The sequence below is a fragment of the Hemicordylus capensis genome, chromosome 5, assembly GCF_027244095.1.
Source record: "Hemicordylus capensis ecotype Gifberg chromosome 5, rHemCap1.1.pri, whole genome shotgun sequence".
NCBI classification, from domain to species: domain Eukaryota; kingdom Metazoa; phylum Chordata; class Lepidosauria; order Squamata; family Cordylidae; genus Hemicordylus; species Hemicordylus capensis.
The window spans coordinates 92,633,979-92,656,092 of NC_069661.1; the positions used below are offsets into that span (position 1 = coordinate 92,633,979).

The 22,114-nt window shown below is 44.2% G+C and overlaps 1 long non-coding RNA gene across 1 annotated transcript; it reads right to left on the minus strand.

Moving 5' to 3' along the window:
- Positions 1–8,968: 8,968 nt before the first annotated feature.
- On the minus strand, positions 8,969–19,966 carry LOC128327878 (uncharacterized). Its single transcript, XR_008308851.1, has 3 exons — positions 19,588–19,966; positions 10,829–10,967; positions 8,969–10,299 (listed from the first exon to the last, which is right to left on the minus strand). It is a non-coding gene; the product is annotated as an uncharacterized LOC128327878 (long non-coding RNA).
- Positions 19,967–22,114: the final 2,148 nt, after the last annotated feature.

The following is a 22,114-nucleotide window of genomic DNA, read 5'->3' on the forward strand; positions in this document are numbered from 1 at the left end:
CTGCTCCTTAAAGGTAACCCCCACCACCGCTAAATCGGCCAAGCACTGGTTTGTGCACATCCCTACTAATCAGGAGGAGGGCAGTTTGTCCAAACTGCCTCTCAACACACAGTATTACTACCAAATAGTTAAGCCATATTTAAACCATGCAGTTAGGTACTTCCATGCTGGGTGTGGGTGGGGACATGTGTGCCGATGCTCACACCCATTAAATGGGTCAGTCAGAGTATCATCTAAGCTCACCCAAAGTAATTTGTATGTGCCCTGTTTTGAAGCACTATCCAAGGCTGGTGGGCCATCAAGGGATATATAATGCTCTTTTAATCTGGGGTTGTTTCTTTTAGTCACAGAAGAAGTTACAGCTAAATTTTCCCAAGTCTCACTTTGATTTTAAAGCTTATTCAGTTATTGTAGCCAGAGGCAGTGCTACCATGTGACATGATGGCCATCTTAGGAGGCAATATTTAGCTGCTGAGTGATAGAGTGGGACAGGGCCCAATATCAGGGGTTGACATCACAGGCAGTGGCCATGGTCCCAGGGCTCTCAGAACAGAAAAGCCACTGTGACACTGAAGTCCACCTTTATGTGCATAACTTTCATATGGTGGTGGTATAGTGACTCTCTTGGGGCCTTCCAGGTGGGGGCAGGCAGGGCCCATTGTCAGCACTGGGCCATAGGTCAGAGCTTGCAGTCAGGATCAGGACAGGAGTGACCAGCAGAGAACCAGGAGCAAGAAGACAGACCAAGAATCAGTATCAGAGAGCAAAGCACAAGTTAATGCAAAAATCCTGAGGTCAAAGCAAAGCAAATGTACTAGGAATCAGGATCAAGAGGCAAGCTGTGAATCAGAGCTGAAGCCAAAGGTCAAAGACAAGATATGATGAGATGAGGTTTTAAGTAGGTTTAAAGAATGTACAGTGCTATATGGTTGTTTGGGATTGGGATGTTATCTGGGCAAGTAGGGATTAAAGTCCATACTAAGAGTCCAGCAGAGAAAAGCCCTGCAGCCAGGACTGGGAAATCCCTATTGGAGTGAGAGAGGGAGAGTTCACAAATGTTCAGTTAGGGAGCAATTAGAGTTCAGTTATTGAAGTGAGCAGTTGGAACTGAAAGTTCAGTCTGTAGAAGTGGCCCTGTTTAGACGTGCGCCTCCCCCTGCTCTCCCGTCCTCTTTCAGACGTTGGGGAGAGCTGCCTCTCTGCAGTCAACAAGACTGCAGAGAGGCGGGGGAGCTGGCTGTGTAGGTATCTTTCTTGAGGGAAGGGCAGCCCGCACAGCCAGTAGGGCTGGAGTGAAGGAGAAGCTGAAACTCTGGGGCGGAAACTGCAGTGCCAGCATTCAGATGTAATGCTGGCACCACAGAAATGGAGTTTGTGGTGTCCAAACTCCACTCTGAACTGAAGGTTCAGATTGGAGTTCAGGGAGGGAAACTGTAGGTCCCTTTCCCACACAAACTACATTTCCCTGAGTACGAACATGTGGGTTAGGAAACTAGAGGTCAAAGGTATCTCTGGTTTCCTGTTACATTTGAATTCGGTGAGTGTCTGATGTACAGCCTAAGAAAAAGGCTGGGGGGAAATAACAAACTATTGTCCTGTGTAACATATTTTTAAAAGAGACCAGCCCTAAGAGCTGTGGAAAGAAAAGTAAAAGAAATTTTTTTCCATATACAGTAATAATAGTTGTATATGACTGAAGGATATGGAAATATTCTGCAACAGTTAAAACAACAGATTTGTAACCAAGAAAGCCAGTAACCCTACTTTCAGTAGAGAACCAAGCTTACATCAGAACTCATAATTAATGAGCTTCTATTTTATTCACCTTTAAAGAATTTGTGAGTAACTAAATCTGTACCCCCATGCCTACAGCACTGTGTAGCTCTTACATACATTTAAGTATGTAAAGACGACCTTTACATCCTTAAATCCTCTTGAGGTTCTGTATATTCTTACAGATATTTTAAATGGTGGCAGCAAAATTAAGGAACATGGAGAGGAATAAAAACCATATAATGAATTTAAATAAGTTCATTCTGGGGGCGGGGAACCCTAATGGCACAAGCAGATACACAAGAACTGGGAGTGGGAAACTACCTGAAAAACTAGAACTGAAGCCAGGAGTCAACCAAAGCAGGAACCTGGTTGTCAGAAGACACAACACACCAGGACCAAGGATACCCTGAAACTGAGGGAAAGCCTGAGCCCAGAGTATGTGAACTCTATAATCTGACAAGGCTGATATAGTTCAGGTGGTTGCCAACAGGGCAGGCATCCTCTCCTCAGTTTCTGTCACGGTTTTTAGTAAGCAAGTGAAATCTTGGCTTTTTACCCAGGCTTTTATATGAGTGTTGTTTTTGTTGCTGCTGCTCTCTATTTTTTTGACTCATTGTGCATAGTTTTTAAACTTTTAATTAGATTTGTATTTTTATATTCCAATTTAATATTTTTATTGTGTAACTGTTTTATAGTTTTATATTGTTTTAAACCTTTTGTAAACTGCCTTGTGATTGTTTTAATGAAAGGCGGTATAAAAATCAATCAGTCTTCAGTAGGGTGGTGTGAAACTTCAGGGGCCTATTTGGGTTCAGCCTGCTTCAACTCTCTTTGGCCCAAAGCAAAGTGCCATGATCTGAGGAAGTCAAAGTCAGGTTGAAGTGAAGCAGATTGGGTTGTACCCAATGCCCTCAGTCTCAGAAAGATTACAAATCCCAGGAACACCTACAGTATGCCAGTCTCTGGGCTCCATGGGAAAAGGAAAAAACAGACGAAGGGGGGGGGGGACACGAACAAAGTTTGTTTTTTAAAAGACAAACTGCAGAAGGCAGCTACTTGTTTCTTTGTAGGTGGAGAGTGAAGAGAAAGAACAGAGGCTTTCTTCTGGTCCCAGCAAATAGATGGGGAGAGGGCCAAAGTGAAGTTTCAAGCAGCTAAGCAAAGCAAGCTTCAAGCAGCTAAGCAAAGCAAAGTGGGACCCTCAAAGCAGGGCTAAAGGGAACCAAAGCAAACAGGATCCCTTCAGAAGCTTGGAAGTGCTCCTCAAAGTGAAGCAGGGCTGCTTCACACAAGCCTAATCTCCAGGCTGTCAGATCGTCAGCCTTAATACAGGTTGTTACTGACACCCATGCAGGGCTGTTTGTTGAGGGCCTCCTAAAACACAGAGGTAGCCCAGGAGTGGGAGACAGGCAGCCTTGATCAATGGGATGGAGTCTACTGGAAAATTCTCCTGCATGAGCTTCCTTGAAATGAACAGGAGCTGTGCAAGAGAGTTACAATAAATATCCAGGAAGCTTGTATAGGACTAGGAGAACCTTTTCATGGATTGTATCTTATGGTTACTAGTGGAAGAAAGGTACAATTTGGATTTTCTTTCCCATGCACCAAAATCTCTTTGGTTAGTCCCCCCTGATTTGCTTTTAGAAAGTAAAACATGAAAATATAGGATTCACTTCAAATGAGATCCATACCATATCCAATTGGCAGGAAAACAAGTTTGTATTGTATCCAGCATTTCAATTCACATTCAGTGTATTGTGACAAATTTAGTCAAATATACTTTGACTAATGCAAGAGAAGGATCAGCTTCTCAAAAATGTGTCAACTTCTCTGTGTTTTTAAAAATGCTACTTTGCATTCATACAGATGTTTTACAAAGAAATTAAAACTAAACTGGACCCAGAGAACTGGTGATTAATGTTCTCTTTAAAAAGTTCCTAAAACCTTTGAACTGCTGCCATTAAACACATTCTCATGTTCATTGTGCTTCATTTTGCTTCTAACTTACAGTATAATCAAGTAGTCTTTGTACAGAAGCAATTAACTAGTCAAAATTTAGTTCATTCTGTGAATGCATACAGCCCTTACTTTGTGGAACAGTGCTCAGTTTGGATGAACATTTATCCTGCTTGATATACAGAAATGACCTTAACTGGATATTCTGCAGGTGGACTCAGGTTCACAGTGTTGTAATGGAATGATCCTTTATCTTCCTTTTAGTCTTTTGACCCTCGTTTTAACCCCAATGCAACTGAAACTGAATATGCTCCAACTTCCTGGAACCTTTACAAGACCTGGTAAATTATTGTTCCTATTTTGTTCCTTTGGAGGTGCTATTTTGAAAATGTTGTGTGTGTACATTGCACTACAGTACCTTACAGACACATATCCACACCACTGAGCCTATCAAGATAGTCAGGTCTGGCATCAGGGCTCAACATCATTGGGCAGCTGCTGAGGGCCCAGGGTGCTCAGGAGGACCAAGCGCTGATCCCTGAGACTATCTCTGTGCTTCTAGCCTTTGTGAGCTGGTTGCATAGCAACTCTCTTGAGGCCGACTCAGGTAAAAGGGGACCTGTGGAGAGCAGCTTACCAAGGGTCCCCTGAAACTGACAATGAAGTTATATTTCTGAATAAAAACATAATACGAGTCCTGCTGGACCATCAAATCTACTTCAGCAGCCACCCAGATGCATCTGGAAGCTGAGAAGCAGGGCATGAAAGCCATAGCCCTTCACTTCTGTTGCCTGTCTGCAACAAATGATAGTGCAGGTATACTGTCTCTGAACACGGACCAATAGTGATCATGCCTAACAGACAGTGATAGACCTCTTTTCAATGAATTTGCCTAATGCGCTTTTAAAGCCATAGGAACATAGGAAGCTGCCTTCTATTGACTCAAACCATTGGTCCATGTAGCTCAGAACTGTCTACACTGACAGGCAGCAGTTCTCCAAGGTTTCGTACAGGGGTATTTCCCAGCCCTACCTTGATATACTGGGTATCTCCCAGAAGATACTGGATTCATGGGGAATGAACCTGGGGCCTTCTGCATGTGACAACCATCTTGAATTGGAATGGATTACATCCTCACACACCACACCATTTGGGCATCCCTATGTGTCCCTGCAGCTGTAGCAAATTTGGTTCAAATTGGTTAAGTGGTTCACAAGTTAGACCACTTGTGCCTCAAAAGTTTACACGTCCACCTTCTTGGACTGGGGTGGATGACACCACACAAATTATGCCATTGAGGTGTCCTTGTGTGTTACTCACTAACACTGTATGTATTTTGGTTTAAGTCAGTTAGACAATCCATAAACTAGCCTACTTGCTCCTCTGATGTTCACATGGCTGCCATCTTGAATTGGAGTGGATGACATCATCACTCACTATGCCATTTGGGCATTCCTCTGTGTCCTTGCAGCTGTAGCACATTTGGTTCAAATTGGATAAGCAGTTCACAAGTTAGCCTACTTGCGCCTCAAAAGTTTACATGTCTTCCATCTTGGATCGGAGTGGATGACATCATCACAAACTATTCCGTTGAGGTGTCCCTATGTGTCCCTACAACTGTATGCAATTTGGTTCATATTGGTCCAGGCATTGCGAAGTTGATAGTGGGGGACACACAGACACACACAGAGAGTACCGGGTGATCTCATAAGCTTAAAATAGGCTAAAAAGTAGGCTAAAAAGACACAGGCCACCTTTGGATGTAACGCGAAACAGTAGAGAGGGGTCTGCCTTTCTATGCCTCTCACCCCCACTTCCACATTAGGATCAAATGGAGAGCTCCCTCTCTGTAGTCTCGCTGACTGCAGAGAAGAGGGGGAACTGGCTGCCGGGATTTCCTTCTTTACTGAAGGACAGCCCTGGCAGCCAATAGCAGGCAGAATGAGAGAAGAGCTTCCTCCCTCAACTCTGAATGCTGGTGCCACAGTTTCTCCCTCCTGCAATCAGACATATTCCTGGCGCCACAAAACCGAAGTTGAAGGCAGCAAAGTATCATTCAGACCAAAAGTACAAATTGGAGTTCAGGGAGGGAAACTGCAGGTCCATTTTTTGAATGAAACTGCTGTGTAATGTGCTGATGCGGCCAGTGAGCCCTGCCACCTTGGACTCCATGTGTGCCCAGTTTCAGAACTCTTAAGCCCAACCATTCTGGAAATGTAAAGAGGGAGTTGTGGCACTTTTAAAAAATTTCTTTAAGACCTTCAACTTTATAGTGTAAAAACAGATGATAAAACCTTGGAAAAACATTGTTTAAAATGTTAAAAGCATAATAAAACAGACATTTCGGCATCAGATGCCAGCCTCAGTGTTATTCCTGCTTCGTCTGTGGATTCCTGCTTATATGGTTCACAGTTTTAATTACACACTCTCTGGCATTAATTTCAGTCAACAAATGAGGTTAACAGGTGGAGGGGGGAGAAAAGTGATGAAGAGAGCCAAGTTCACACAGCTGTGTGTCTGTGTTCCTCCTATACGACATACTCCTTAGTAGCCAATATACTTCACGGTCTGCTTTAGCTCTTCCCTACCATTTACACTGGGTTTGAGTTTGTCTTTCTCTCTATAGCCTTTCTAATCTTTCTTAGTACTAAGCAACGTCCCATCCAATCCAGCCAGTCACCTCTCTTGCCTTTCTTCTCTGAGGTCACAATGATGTCTAACTCAACAATGCTGTCCAGTAGATGACATCACACTTGCTGCTTGTGCTCATTTCAAACTAGGTTGTTGGTAGAGCTGGGCAACACAGTGCTCTAAGGAGATCATTCATTGTTTTAAAAAATGTTTGTGTATTTATTCATTTTATCTGGTTTTATATTTTAATTTGTTAGCTTTATGGTTAGCTTTGCTAAGAATTATGTTTACAGATATTATAGATAGGATTTTCTGTATGTTTCATTTATATATACACTTAGTATTATTTAATGAAATGAATTACCTATTAGTTTTGGTAGTTAAATTACTAATTACCTATTAATTTAGATAGATAGTGTCAAAACATTAATCAACCTATTAGTAATCTGGGCAAAGTCATTTACTACTTAGTAGGTCAGTTGTAATTAAATTTTATAGAATATTCTAGTGTAATGTATGACACCTCATCTTGTGGTTTTGAGATGTTTATAGCTGGATAATCAACTGCTGCCGCCACTTGAGGGAACTTTCAGCCCTCTCGCTGAGCCCTCAAGCATCTCAGGGTAGCCATGTTGTCTTGGCACAACAATCCTTCTATCTTCATGTGGGAACTGACAGAAAACAATGCCACCCCGGATAAACAACCACCAAGGATTTATTGCCTGTGGTTTGGAAAAACAGGGCCAAGACAGAGAGGTGAGTTCATACATTAGCAAAAGGTGTATACAGGTTTTAGCACATCACAAATCAAGATGTCAGGGCATGAACACAAGAGCAGACATTATAAATTAGAAACTAAACAGAGTTTGCAAAAGCCATCAGCAGAGGCCAGGACAAGAAAGGTTGGATTAATAAACTAAATGCTTGCTGTACATGAAGGACAAAAATGGATACAAAAACATAAAAATAAAGGGGCAGTATAAGAATAGTGGTTTGTTTTGTTTTGTTACAGAGTAAGTTGACTGGTAACTGAGACTAGAAACTCATTTGTCTGGTTATCATCAGATTGCATACAGTTCATAAGTGGAAGCTTAGCAGCACAGGAGGAATTTCAATTAAAAATGATGCATAACTAGGATCAAAGTCTTGCTGTGCAGTGCTGGTAGCCAACGAAACCATCAGCACAGTGCAGCAAGAATAGGAGTGTCAGACTGAACAAGGGGGATGCATTTCCTAAGGTTGTGCGTTTTGGGTTTTTTTCTGTTTTGTTTTTGGCCCAAATCCGAAACACTCCCATTTTGTTCTTTGTTCAAAATCAGCCAATCCGAAACACCCCAATTTTGTTCTTTGTTCGAAATTGCAAAATCCGAATCTAAAACGTTTTGGGTTTTAAAAAACGGCCCCAGGGCAAAACTAGTGGGTGGGAGTGGTAGTGCCCAATGGGTGGAAACTACCACCCACATTTCAGAGGAACTGGGCAAAGGGCTGATTTTTGGTGAATTTTTGAAGTTTAAGATTTTCCCATAGGGAATAATGGAGGTTTCAGCAAAAGTATAGCTTCACATCAGGTGGAAAGGGGTGGCCCAGAGCAGAGTTGAGTGGGTGGTAGTGCCCAGTGGGGGTAAGGAAGCTGCCAGAATTATTTCAAAGGAATTGGGCAGAGGGCTGATTTGTAAAGATTTAATGGAGTTTACGCATCTTTAAGGTTCTTCCCCATAGGGAATGATGGAGGTTTCAGCAGCCCCATAACTGCACTTGGGGAGCACCAGGGTGGCCCAGAGCGAGTGGTGGTGTAGAGCATAGAGGGTGCCAACCACCCCCATGGGTTGCTAACCCATGGGGAACTGGGTTATGTTGTTTTTGAGATGTTTTGAGTGTAGATTCTCTGGTAGCAAATGAGAATGGATTCATGGATTGTTGCTGAAAATCTCATATGCTACCAGAGAATCTACACTCATAACACCTCAGAAACAACAGAACTCAGCACCCCATGGGTTAGCAACCCATGACGATGGTTGGCACCCTATGTGCACTACAACACCACTCACTCCCGGCTACCCCAGTGCCCCCCCCCAGGTGGAGTTATGGGTCTGCTGAAACCTCCATTATTCCCTATGGGGGAAAACCTTAAAGATGCATAAACTCCAACAATTCCTAAGAAATCATCCCTTTGCCCTATTCCTTTGGAATCTGGGTTGTGGCAGGCACTCCTTGGGGCAACCCAACCCACTGTTTTGCCCCTCAGACCCCCTTTCTGCCCCAAATTTGCCCCAAAGACATGTAAACTTCAGAAATTCTTTTAAAAATCAGCCCTTTTTCCAATTCCTTTGGAATCTGGGTGGCAGCAGGCACCCATTGGGGCGCTACCACCTGACCCACTCTTCTGCCCCCAAAGCCCCCTTTCTGCCCTGAATCCACCCCAATTAACATCACCATCACACATCAACAACAGCAGAGGTTTGCAAAGAACCAGGCAGATTTCCAAAGGTCATGCACATCCACCCCCCCACCCCCCCGCAGAAATGCAATTGATCTACACACAACAGTGTGAAACAACAACAGTGAAATGCACACTGTCCCACGCAGTGTGCACACTGCCCCACTGGCCAATGAGGGTAAATTTTACCCTTAGATTTCCTTAAAAGGAATAGCGAGCGATTTCAAAATGGAATTCCAAAACAGCCGAAACAACAAAATGTTTTGTATCCGTAACATGGATGTTTTGTTTTGGCTACAATGTTCTGTTTTGAGCACTGGGTGTTTTGTTTTGTCTACAAAACAGCCGAAATGGCCTGTTTTGTGCACAAAACGTTTTGTATCTGAAATGAAATGCAAATCCCTAGCATTTCCTCTGTCTCCCCATTCCATTCATGGCCCCTTTCCCCTCCTGAATTGGTAACTTTTGCATCAAAAACTAAACCTCAAGAAAGCCAGTCCACGTGTCTTTTCATTGATTCACATTTAATGTTCCCTGCAAGCTGCTCTGCAACATTTTCCACTTGTTTTTTCTAAATGAATAGACTGATAAGAGTACTTTGTAGACCAGAGCTTTAGATTGTGCAATAAATTCCTATCAACAAATTAACTTAACTGGGCCACAGTTCAGAGAGCAATGTGCACAAGACTGTAGCACTATCATTATTAGGGGTCAGAGTGGTTAAGCAATGGAGCTGTCAACCAGGAGGGTCCAGATCTCAATCTCAGCTCTTCTATGAACAGACTGGGTGGCCTCTTTGGCAAATGACTCTCTCCCAGCTTCAGCTTTCCATCTACAATATAGGGATAATAATACAGTGGTCCCTCGACTTACGAAGTACTCGACATCCGAAGATTTCGACTTACGAACGACAAAAAATACCGGAAGTCGTTGCCGGTTTAGATGCGGCTTCCTCGACCTACGAATTTTTAGATGCGGTTTCCTCGACTTACGAATGTTTCCGGACCTCCGTGGATGCGCTTTTCGACTTACGAAAATTTCGACCTACGAACGTGCGTTCGGAACGGATTATCTTCGTAAGTCGAGGGACCACTGTAGTGTTAGTTGCTCACTTCCTACTTCTCTTGAGTAGTGAAATGTTTCAGGGTGTCCTTTGGATGAAAGATTCCTAGAGGCTTATATGGTGTTATAATATTTGGTTTATTTACCAATATACAAGTTGGGCATTGGACAGAGCTGAAATTGCAGAGCAGGTGACGTCAGTTCACAGAGAGTGGCCCTGCACCCTGGGGTAACTTTCTGACCAGTGTCTCTGTTCTGGAATCTCCAACCGTCTGTTTCTCCCTCTTCCCCAGAAGCTTCCTGTCCACTGTTTCTTTTCACTGTCCACATACACACACTATGTGCTGCTGGTGGCGGGGAGGATGTTGTCCTACACTCTCACATCAGCTCCTCCCATCAGACAAAGGATACAGGATACATGCCATCTAGTGGTGGCACTAGGGTGGGGAACCAGAAGAGGCAAATAAATAGAATAAATGAACATACATTTCTGAGTGAGGAAGCTGTATCCCACATGTTAGATTTCTGAAACAGAAATGGGGGTGTAGGTGGGAGGCAAACTATTTGTCTCAGGGGGTGCTTGCCCCCACTTGCCCTGCCTCTGGCGCCACCTTTGCTGCTATCTTACAAGACTGTTATGACTGCCCCCTTCTGGATACTGTCTCAACCATTAGCTCATCTTAAGAAACACCAACCAGCCTCCTGAACTATTAGTAATCTTCCTAACAAAAGAGTAGGCCAGTTAGCGATCATGACTGCAAACTTTTATAATACAGACTTACCTTCCAGAGATGTTATATTATGACAGTATCTGTGGAATGCTTTAAACACTCTAATAAATCATCAAAATGCTAAGTATTTGCAGATAGGGGGTGGTTGGGGCTGAGTGGGAGCTAGCAGCTTGCTTAAGATCACCAAGTGAATTCATGGTTAAGGCAGGATTCAGTCAGGAACCCCCAAGCTTACACTTTAGACCAGTTGTCAACAGAGAATACACCATTTGTACTTTTTTCATGCTCCGACAATTGTGAAATAGCTTGCATTTTGGGACAGATTCTCTGAATGCAGTCTGAGTTTCTTCACAGAATGTTCATGCACAAGCTGCCTGCATGAGGAAAAACAACATTTCCACATATGGAAAACTTGTTACTGAATGCAGGACAAATTCTCTGGATTATGACCATGACCTTCAAATCACTTAATAAACTTATTTGCAATGTGAAATATGTTATAATGAAAAATGCAAATTACATTCCTGTTTACAAGACAATATTAACCTTTCTAATAAAAATCTTTTAAATTATGGTAATTGTACACTCTTCTTTCTGAATATATTATATTTCAGGAGAAAGTGTCTAATTAATATGCGGCAGTTCAATATTTGACTTTTGTCACCTCTCTGGAACATGTAATTAGAAAGTCTCAAACTATCTAATTATAGTCACTGCATTGATCTGTGTTGTGTAATCCACATCTTTAGTTGTAATGAAAATAATTCTTCGGAGAGGAAAGTGAAAAGTACTTTAAAATAACACCTTTTAGTTTCTTTAAACATGTGGAATATGGTTATGGAGCTTTGGCTTTATTTCAATGGGATGAAATACAAGATAATATATTTATGGGGAAATGAGCTGACAAAGATATAAGTACAAAGACATTAATAGGTATCAGGAACAGACACAAATGAAGTCTGACACACTGAAGCTCTTCCCACGATCAAGTGGGAAGGGCTACCTTCTTTTGCAGGGAGGCAGACCGAAAGCACTAACCTCCGCACAGATGATCCTCCTTTGGGCTCTGAGTGGGTGGATCATCCAGGTGGATCACCCACCCAGATGAGCAGTGGCTTGTGGCCGGCACTCCTGCATCCAATCATGGCCTGCCCCCAGAGCCTCGCCCTCCCCCAGAGCCCTAGTAATGCACCGTGTGAGTGTGTGGTGCATTTCTGGGATCCCTTCACCCCTGAGTGTGTCCGTCGCAGCTGTGAGCAGCCGCAGCTGACGCACAATCAATTTAACGAGGTTAACGGAGCACTCGCTCCATTAACCTCATTCAAGGGGTTGGCCATGTAGACGGGCTTACCGTCCTGCAGCCACCGGGCTTACCTCAAGCCTGCTGGTTCTCACAAACAAGCAAAACCAGACTAGGCTCCCTTAGCCCAGTTTTGCTCGCTCATGAGAAGAGCTTCTTTGTCGCACTTTCTCCACCTGGTTGTCCTTATATGGTTGATTTTATACATATGTTATTGTTACATGTTATTCTTGTCCTTTCACAGTGACCAACCAAACAAGTGTTCATGCTTTGGAAAATATGGTGTGAAAAACAATGTAAATACAGGTGGCCCTCATTATCTGTGGGGGTTCTGTTCTTGCCTACAACAATGGATAATGAAACCAGGGATAAAAAGACCTTGAGTGAATGGGAATAGGAGTGTTAGGTTCCTGGAGGTCAAAAAAGGCTTTAAAGGCAGGAATAAAAGCAATAAAATAATGCACCATGCTCTCCAGGTCTCCAGATATTCAGCAATGCCCACAACAAACCCAAATTCCACCAATTTTCCATGAAAAATCACCAGAACATTTTTTCAACAAAGAGCCACAAAATGGCTCCATTCAGCAAAATGGTGGCCGGAAATGACCTTGGAGGTAATTTCTGGCCACCTAGGAACCACGGATAGGCAAATTTCAATTATTTTTAGAACCACGGATAACTAGGCCGAGTGTACATGGATCGACCATGGGTATGTGAAACCACAGGTGCTGGGACCACAGATAATGAGGGCCACCTGTAAGGAACTCTTCAAAGACCTTTGAAAAATCTAATCTAGGAAGAGTAAAATTTGGACATAAAATCATTTTGATTTGTGTTATTTAATTGATTTGCTTTGAATTATTTATGTTTTGGTGCCTGCTAGAGCCTTGAGAAGCTAAAACAAATCATAGAACAATATATTAATTACCCAATGACTGCCCCTCTCCCTGGTTGCACTGTGCTCCCATTGATCAACCCTGTTCAGAGGCGTATCTAGGGAAAATAGCGCCTAGGGCAAGCACTGAAATTGCGCCCCCTGCCAAACATTTGACACCCATCTTTCAGATAACTTTACCATAATATCAGCTCAAAAATACAAGTCAAGCTCATTAATCTTTTAATATTTCAAAAACTATTTAGCAGTGGATGTAGCCAGACCAAAAAATGCTGGAAAACTACAAATTTCAGTATGCTTGAGCTCATGAAATGCCCAAATACTATGTGGAGGTATACTTGGAAAACTAAACAGAAGTGCCTCTCTAACTCTCTACTATGCATTGTAGCTATTATATAAGTTTTAAAAATAAATGGAGAATGTGACTTTTCCCAGATACTCTGAAAATAATTAAAGGATATGCAGAGTAAACTGTGTCACTGCTTGGAAAATATTCTAGTATTTCAGAAAGACAGTTAAAATGAGAGAAAGAGAGCAAGAAACTCCCAGTGGGCCTTAATACTAAGGATTTCACACTGATTCAAAGACAAACTCACCATTAATAGCCATATTATTAAGACATCACATTTAACTCACTTATCACAATAAGCAAAGTAAGAACAAATGAATACAATCCTAGCTCATAAGTTTCAGCTCAGTATTCACAAGCCCTGATTCACTGTACGTAGTGCCACACTGAACGTGTTCACAGTGACTTATATTAAATTAAGAAAAATACCTGTAGCCCCTTTGGGGGTCTTCCTAAAGGCTGGGGTGGGGTCTGCAAAAGTTCCACCCCCCACCCCCACTGGCCTCTAGGGCCTCGCAGGGACCATTTGAGCATGTGTGGTGGCCATTTTTAAAAATAGCTGGTTTTTTTTTAAAAAAAAATGGCAGGTGAAAACAAAATGGCCACCATGCATGCTCAAATGGCCTCTGTGAGACCTGGCATGGCCTAGGGCCTCACTGATGCCATATGAGCATGTGTGATGACCATTTCAGTGGCCATTTTTTAATTTTTTAATTTTAAAAAATGGCGCCCCCTTCAAGTGGCGCCTGGGGCACTTGCCCTGCCTGCCCCACCCTAGATACACCCCTGACCCTGTTCATCACAATATTTATTTATTTATTTATTTATTTATTTATTTATATTGTTAAATTTATATACTGCCTTTCATTAAAACGATTCCAAGGTGGTTTACAGCAAAATTTAAAAACAAGATTATAAAAATGACACAGTTAAAATATTAAGCTAAAAATATAAGACAAATCTGATTAAAAGTTTAAAACACAAGTATAAAAACAATACAAAATACAAAGTACAAAGAGCAGCAGCAGAGACAATCATATTGATTGGGGGAATAAGAAGGGAGCAGCTTGGGTGGGGCACTGACTGTGCTGTTTTTGCCTCTGCCCCACCTTTCCTCCAGGTGTGTTGGATCTCCTCTGGGCTGCTGCTGCTGGGGCTCTGTTCCTATATAGGCCCTTGTGGCTCTCCGGCTCGTGCCAAGAGGCTCGCGCCCTTGAGGCTCTCAGCCGTGGAGCGAGCTGCCGGGGTCTCAGAAGACCTTCCTTCCTATTACCAAGAAGTCAGCAAGAGTTGAGTCTGGATTTGGTTTTTTATTAAGCCGAGGAGCTGTGGTGGTTAGTCTGAGGAGATGTGTCTGGGAGGGTGGAAAAATGGGGATGGAGTGGGGGCAGCAATATCACAGGTAGCGGGCAGAGGGAGGTATGGCGGTGGGAGTTGGGCAGGCCGTTACAGGGGGAAACGGTCCAGGCAATTGAGGCCTGTTCCTTTTTCCAGCTCCTCTCCCAACCCTCTGACCCCAGGGAGCTCTGAGAACACTCCCTTGATGATTAGGGCACTGCTGCTGAATGCCAGGTCAGTTAATGCTAAAACATCTCTCATCCACGATCTGATGGATGAACATGCTGACCTGGTATGTGTGACGGAGACCCAGTTGTATGTGCTGGGCAAGGTTGGTCTCTCTCAGCTCTGTCCTCCAGGTTTCCAGATCGTGCAACAGCCCCGCCTGGAGGGTCAGGGAGGGGACTTTGCGGTCATCTATTGAGAGATCCTCCCCGTATCCAGATGCCTGGTCAGGCAATCTCAGAATTTTGAGTTATTGTCCTTGAGGGTGGGCCTCCGAGATAGGCTGGGGATTCTGCTGGTGCACAGACCACCCTGTTGCACTTCAGTCTCCCTACCTGAGCTGGCGGGGGTGGTCTCGGAGGTGGCCTTGGGTTTCCACAGGCTTATTGTTTTGGGGGATTTCAATGTCCACGCTGAGACCCCCCTAGTGGGTGCGGCTCAGGATTTCATGGCCTCCATGGCAACCATGGGCCTGTCTTAGTTGGTATCGGGCCGTACCCACATGGCGGGACATACTCTGGATCTGGTTTTTGCCAACCGGGAAATAAATGATCTGGAGGTGGGGGAATCTGAGACCACTCCCTTGTCATGGACAGATCAACATCTGGTGGGGTTTAGTTTGACTGCTCCGTCTGCCCTCTGCAGGGGTGGTGAGCCGATTAGGATGGTCCACCCCAGGAGGCTTATGGATCTGCTTGGATTCCAGATGGCCCTTGGGGAGTTTCCAGTGTCCAGAGCTGGTGATTCTGTTGAGGACCTGGTCGATCTCTGGAATGGAGAGACAGCCCGGGCTGTTGACATAGTTGCTCCTAAATGCCCTCTCTGGCTTGGTGGAGTCCGATCTGCTCCTTGATTTTCCTCGGAGCTTAGGGCAATGAAACAACTTGGACGACAGCTGGAACGACGCTGGAGGAAGAGTCGTGACGAATCCGACCGAACACAGGCTAGAGCCCATTTTAGGGACTATGCCGTGGGGGTGATGAAGAAACGTTTTTTCTCTGCCTCCATTGCATCTGTTCAGTGCAGACAAACAGAGCTGTTTTGTGTGGTAAAAACACTGCTCCATGCATCCCCCCAGGTAATGGGGAAGGAATCATCCACAGCTCGCTGCAATCAGTTTGCTTGCCACTTTGCAGATAAAGTCACTCGCATCCGTGCCGATTTGGATTCCAGAGTTTTGGCAGTTCCGGCAGACGTGCCCCTGGTATCATCTGGTCCCGTTGTGTTGGATTCTTTTCAGTTGGTGTGGCCTGAGGATGTGGACAAGATCCTGGGCAGTGTGCGCGCGACATCGTGTGCTCTTGACCCTTGCCCTTCATGGCTAATAAAAGCTGCCAGGGAGGGTACAGGTAGATGGTTGGAGGTGACTATTAATGCCTTATTAAGGGAGGGCAGGATGCCACCGTGCCTCAAGGAGGCGGTGGTAAGACCACTATTAAAAAAGCCCTCCCTTGATCCCTCCAACCTGGGCAACTATAGACCAGTCTCTAACCTCCCTTCTTGGGCAAGGTGATAGAGCGTGTGGTGGTGTCCCAGCTGCAGAGGGTCTTGGATGATACGGATTATCTGGACCCTTTTCAATCTGGCTTCTGCCCCAGGTATGGGACTGAGACTGCTTTGGTCACTCTAGTGGATAACCTACGCCGGGAACTGGACAGGGGGAGTGCATCCCTGTTGGTTCTGCAGGACCTCTCAGCGGATTTCGATACCATCGACCATGGTATCCTTCTGGGCCGCTTCTCGAGTATGGGAATTGGAGGTACTGTGTTGCAGTGGTTCCGGTCCTTTCTTGGAGGGAGGATTCAGAAGGCAGTGCTGGGGGACTACTGCTCAGCTCCGTGGCCATTGGCCTGTGGGGTCCCGCAGGGTTCAGTCTTGTCCCCCATGCTGTTTAACATCTACATGAAACCGCTGGGAAAGGTCATCCGGGGACCTGGACTGAGTTGTCAGCAATATGCAGATGACACTCAGCTCTATCTCTCCTTGTCATCTGATCCTAGGGAGGCGGTGGATGTCCTGAATTGGGGGCTGGATGTGGGCTAATAAACTGAAATTGAATCCGGACAAGATGGAGGTAATGTTGGTCAGTAGGAGAGCCAATCGGGATGAGATTTTACGGTTCTGGATGGGGTTGCACTCCCCTTGAAGGAGCAAGTACGCAGCTTGGGGGTACTACTGGACCCGGCTCTGCTTTTGGAAGCTCAGGTGGAGGTGGTGGCCAGGGGTGCCTTTGCACGACTTCGGCTAGTGCGCCAGCTGCATCCCTTTCTCGAGAAGGCAGATCTGGCCAGTTACCCACGCCTTAGTCACGTCACGGCTGGATTACTGTAATGTGCTCTACGTGGGGCTGCCCTTGAAGAATATCCGGAAACTGCAGTTAGTGCAAAACGCAGCAGCTAGGGTTTTGTCCAGAACTGCCCAGTGGGAGCACATCACACCCATCCTGAAAGAGCTGCATTGGCTACCAGTTTCCGGGTCCAATTCAAGGTCCAATTCAAGGTGCTGGTTTTGACCTTTAAAGCCCTTAACAGTTTGGGCCCAGGGTATCTGAAGGACTGCCTGCTCCCAAGGGTTGCTGCCCACTTGACAAGGTCATCTGAGGGGGCTCTGCTCCGGGTGCCTACAATGAAGGAGGCTCATCTGTTGTGCACTCGGGACAGGGCCTTCTCTGTTGTTGCCTCCAGATGTTGGAATGCTCTCCCAGTGGCCATTCACTCCTCAGGCCCCATAATGGCCTCCAGTCCCCGATTCAGGACATCCACCGCATCCCCGGATGACTTCTCTCAGTGGTTTCACATAAATATTAAACTGCATGGGAGACAAGACCGAACCCTGCGGGACCCCACAGGCCAATGGCCATGGAGCCGAGCAGTAGTCCCCCAGCACCACCTTCTGGATCCTCCCCCCAAGAAAGGACCAGAACTACTGCAATGCAGTGCCTCCGATTCCCATACTCAAGAAGCAGCCCAGAAGGATACCATGGTCAATGGTATCGAAAGCCGCCAAGAGGTCCAGCAGAACCAACAGAGATGTACTCCCCCTGTCTAGATCCCGGTGTAGGTAATCCACTAGAGCGACCAAGGCAGTCTCAGTCCCATATCCAGGGCGGAAGCCAGATTGAAAAGCGTCCAGATAATCCATATCATCCAAGACCCTCTGCAGCTGGGACACCACCACATGCTCTATCACCTTGCCCCAAAAGGGCAGCTTTTATTAGCCATGAGGAGCAAGGGTCAGGAGCACACGATGTCACCCGCACACTGCCCAGGACCTTGTCCACATCCTCAGGCTGCACCAACTGAAAAGAATCCAACACAACAGAACCAGATGGTACCAGAGGCACGTCTGCCAGAACTGCCAAAACTCTGGAGTCCAAATCAGCATGGATGTGAGCGACTTTATTTGCAAAGTGACACGCAAACTGATCACAGCAGGCTATCGATGATTTCTTCCCCATTACCTGGGGGGATTAGTGCAGCAATGTCTTTGCTACACGGAACAGCTCCAGTGGTCTGCACTGAGCCAATGCAATGGAGGTGGAGATAAAGCATTTCTTCGCCACCCCCACCGCCATGGAGTAGTCCCTAAAATGGGCTCTAGCCCGTGTTCGGTCAGATTCATCATGTCTCTTCCTCCAGTGTCATTCCAGCTGTCGCCCAAGTTGTTTCATTGCCCTAAGCTCCGAGGAAAATCAAGGAGCAGATTGGACTCCACCAAGCCAGAGAGGGCGTTTAGGAGCAACCATGTCAACAGCCAGGGCCATCTCTCCATTCCAGAGATCAACCAGGGCCTCGACAGAGTCATCAGCTCTGGACACTGGAAACTCCCCGAGGGCCATTTGGAATCCAAGCAGATCCATAAGCTTCCTGAGGCAGACCATCCTAATTGGCCCACCACCCCTGCAGAGGGCAGATGGAGCAGTCAAACTAAACCTAAACCTAAACTAAGATGAGCCCTTTTGGAGCAGACCAAAGGCCTAACTAGTCCAGCATCCTTGGTCCCCCCAGTGACCAAGCAAATGCCTTTGGGAAGTACAGAAGCAAACATGTAGGTACATAGTCCTCTCCTGTTTTTGCTTCCCAGCAACTGACACACAGAGGTAGATTATTGGAGAGGTATATTTTGACAGGGAATATGCTGAGTTGGAAACCAGGGTGCCCGGTTTATCCTCAAATGACACAAGAGCAAAAGAAAGTCCTTTACTTTCCCACCTGCAGCAATAAAAGAAAGTAGGGATATATTCCTACTCCCCTACTATTAATACAGTGCAGTCATGGCCAAATGAGCTTTTCAACACAGTCTTATTTCCTGATCAAACCCGACAACATAATGCAAGCACAGAATCTGAGTACACTGACTTCAGGGAGGATTTCTCATCCTACATTGCAGATTCAATCAGCCTCATGGAGAAGGAGCTTCTTCAAACAGAAAACTCTAAAGCAACACTGAAAAGTATGAACCATTCTGGAATCCCCGATGATATCTTTAGATCTATGCATGCATCCTCTCATGGCAGCCTCTTTACTTCCAGAACAAGAGATTTGAGTTGGTTAGAAGGAGAGAACAGCCACTACACCATCCCAGAGACACATAATGAAGATCCTAGACAACTGGATGTTTAGGAATGTGTGTGCACACTTCAACCTATATGCATTTTTTTTCCTGTGCGAAACATCAGAGTAACACCAATGTAGTAACCAATACAATTTCTACATGCACAAGCTTTCAGTAGTAAAAGAATCTATCTCAGCAGCTAACAAAAGAGACAGTAGGGTATCTACTTAGGAGTTAAATAAGCTGTTGGCATTTGTGAAGCCTTGAGTATATAATTCATTGTATGACAAATTCCAGAATATAAGGCAGGAAGCCTATTCAGTGAATACTCACAGTATGTCTGTCCTTAAGTGGCATTATCAGTCTTTCACTTTTATGAGCCATACAAATTTACAGAGTTCAAATGTCTATCTTTTATGAGCAGAATGGAGTAGGAGATGAGCCATGCTGTAAGATACCTTCCTTAGCAGAATGATTGTGATGGATGAACAGACTACAATATTCCCTAGTAAAATAGAAAAATGGAAACTCTACTTTCAGGAGTCCTTTCTAGGTTTCCAAAGAAGCTGTCACAGAGAAGAGAAGGGGAGGGGAGGGGAGGAGAGGGGAGGGGGGAGAGAGAGGAGAAGCAAAATTCAGACTATTTTGGCAAATAACTGTTTAATAGGACTGTTTTCTCATCAATTTCAATGGGAGAATGGTCTTGGAAAGTACTTACATGTAGGGATGCAACTAATATTTATGTTTTGATTCAATTCTGCATTTTTGAGAAACTACTGCTCAGGTGGAGATTAGAAGAGAACTGAGTGAGAAGATGCTCATTCCATTCTTTTAGGCATGGCTCTCTCTCAGTTGTAGGAGGTAGTGGTGAACAGCAATCCCTTGGCTGACGCTCTAGAAGCTTCAAAGTTGCTATGTGCCGGTGCAGATCCCATTGGGGTTACTACACAGAGACAACGAAGAGCTGCATTCTGTGGTTCCACAGAAGATGAGGAAACAAAGAGCAATGATTTATACAGAAGACTGAATGACACTAAACAAATTGCACATAATGGAGGAGGAGTGAAATAGTATGGTCTATTTAGAAACAGCTTGGCACCGTGTCCAATGGCTGTGGTGAAATGGTAGTTCGGTTTGTTTTAGAATTTCAGTTAGAAAATATGTGCTGTATTTATGTTTGTGGTAAGGTATAGAGTTATAGTGGAGATTTTGTACTGAATGCAGTAGAGGCAGCAGAAGCACTGTGGTGATTTGGCAGTGGAGAATTCCATATGCAGATGGCAAGAAGGAGTCTGTGACAGTTAAGGTTGGAGTGAAACTGTTACTGGATGATAGATGTGTTTGATACATAGCTCTGTGTAAAGGAGAGAAGTATTACATGTATTTCAAACAAAAATAAATCCTTGGTTGTTGCTTATCCTGGATGGCATCTTTTACAGTCAATTATTATTATTTTTACATTTATATCCCACTCTTCCTCCAAGGAGCCCAGAGCGGTGTACTACATACTTAAGTTTCTCTTTCACAACAACCCTGTGAAGTAGGTTAGGCTGAGAGAGAAGTGACTGGCCCAGAGTCACCCAGCTAGTTTCATGGCTAAATGAGGATTTGAACTCGGGTCTCCCGGGTCCTAGTCCAGCACTCTAACCACTACACCACGATGCTTGAAGTATCAGGGTGAATTCTCAAGTGGTGGCAGTGGGCTAATTTTTCGGCTACAAACATCTCAAAACCTCATGATGAGGCATCACATGTGGTGGTAGCAGTGGGATCCGATGTAATTAACAGATAAAGGCAAAAAAATGATATAGTATTGAACTTGGTCCATCGAAGCCTAAGGATGCAAAGCCAACAGATTTAGTTTGAGTTTCAAAACCTCATGGTGAGGTATCACAGAAGCAAGCTAGTATTTTGAGGATGAAAACTGATAAGTAATATCAATTTATGCAGCAAACAGATGGGGAGCAATGATAAGCAAAAGCCTGGCACTATGTGCAATAGGAAACCAATCACAGCAATGAATAGGCAACTACACACACACTTATGTTGTACGTGAGCAAACATGCAAACAGATCATGTAGAAAAACCTACCTTTGCAAAAAGCACACACCTGTTTTGCATATAAGTGCCCTGAATTTGTTGTATTGTTTTATGCCTGTTTTTATATGTTTTTATACTTTTAGCATGATGTTTTTATTGTATGTTTTTAACTTTTGTAAACCACCTTGGGGCTATCTTTTAAGGAAAGGCGGTATAAAAATGCAAAAATAAATAAATAAATAAATAAATAAATAAATAAATAAATAAATAACTATGATGTCCAGTTTTCAGTAGAAAACTTAAATGTCTGGGGAAACAATGTGGAAGTTTTCACAAATCTTTATGTTAAAACTATAAGAGCACAACTTACAATTTGGTGGAATATGTTCACGTGGCTCAGTCTCAGTGTGGAGGATTTCAACACTGCTTTTTAAAAAATGACACTGCTTATTAAAAATTATTTAAAATGCCAGGTAGCATATTTCAATTACTTTAGAACTTCAACCCCTATCATGTAGTTTAAGCAGCTTGCAATCTTAAAAAAAAGAACCTAGTAAATACGTGAAGCATGTAACTGGAGCATATATGAAACATTTATTTTGCACATCTCCACACTGCCAAATTAGAAGATCCACATGAAGAGAAAAATTGAAAGGGGTAAGATCAAAACCGTACATGAACAAGCTGTTTGCTAGTGAGGATCACAGAACCTAGATGCATTGTACATGCAAGCAAAAAGATGAAAGGTTAACCTTTTAGTCTGTTAGTCTAGGACATAGGTGGTGCAGATCTGGTTGCCAGTGCTTGTACTTAATATATT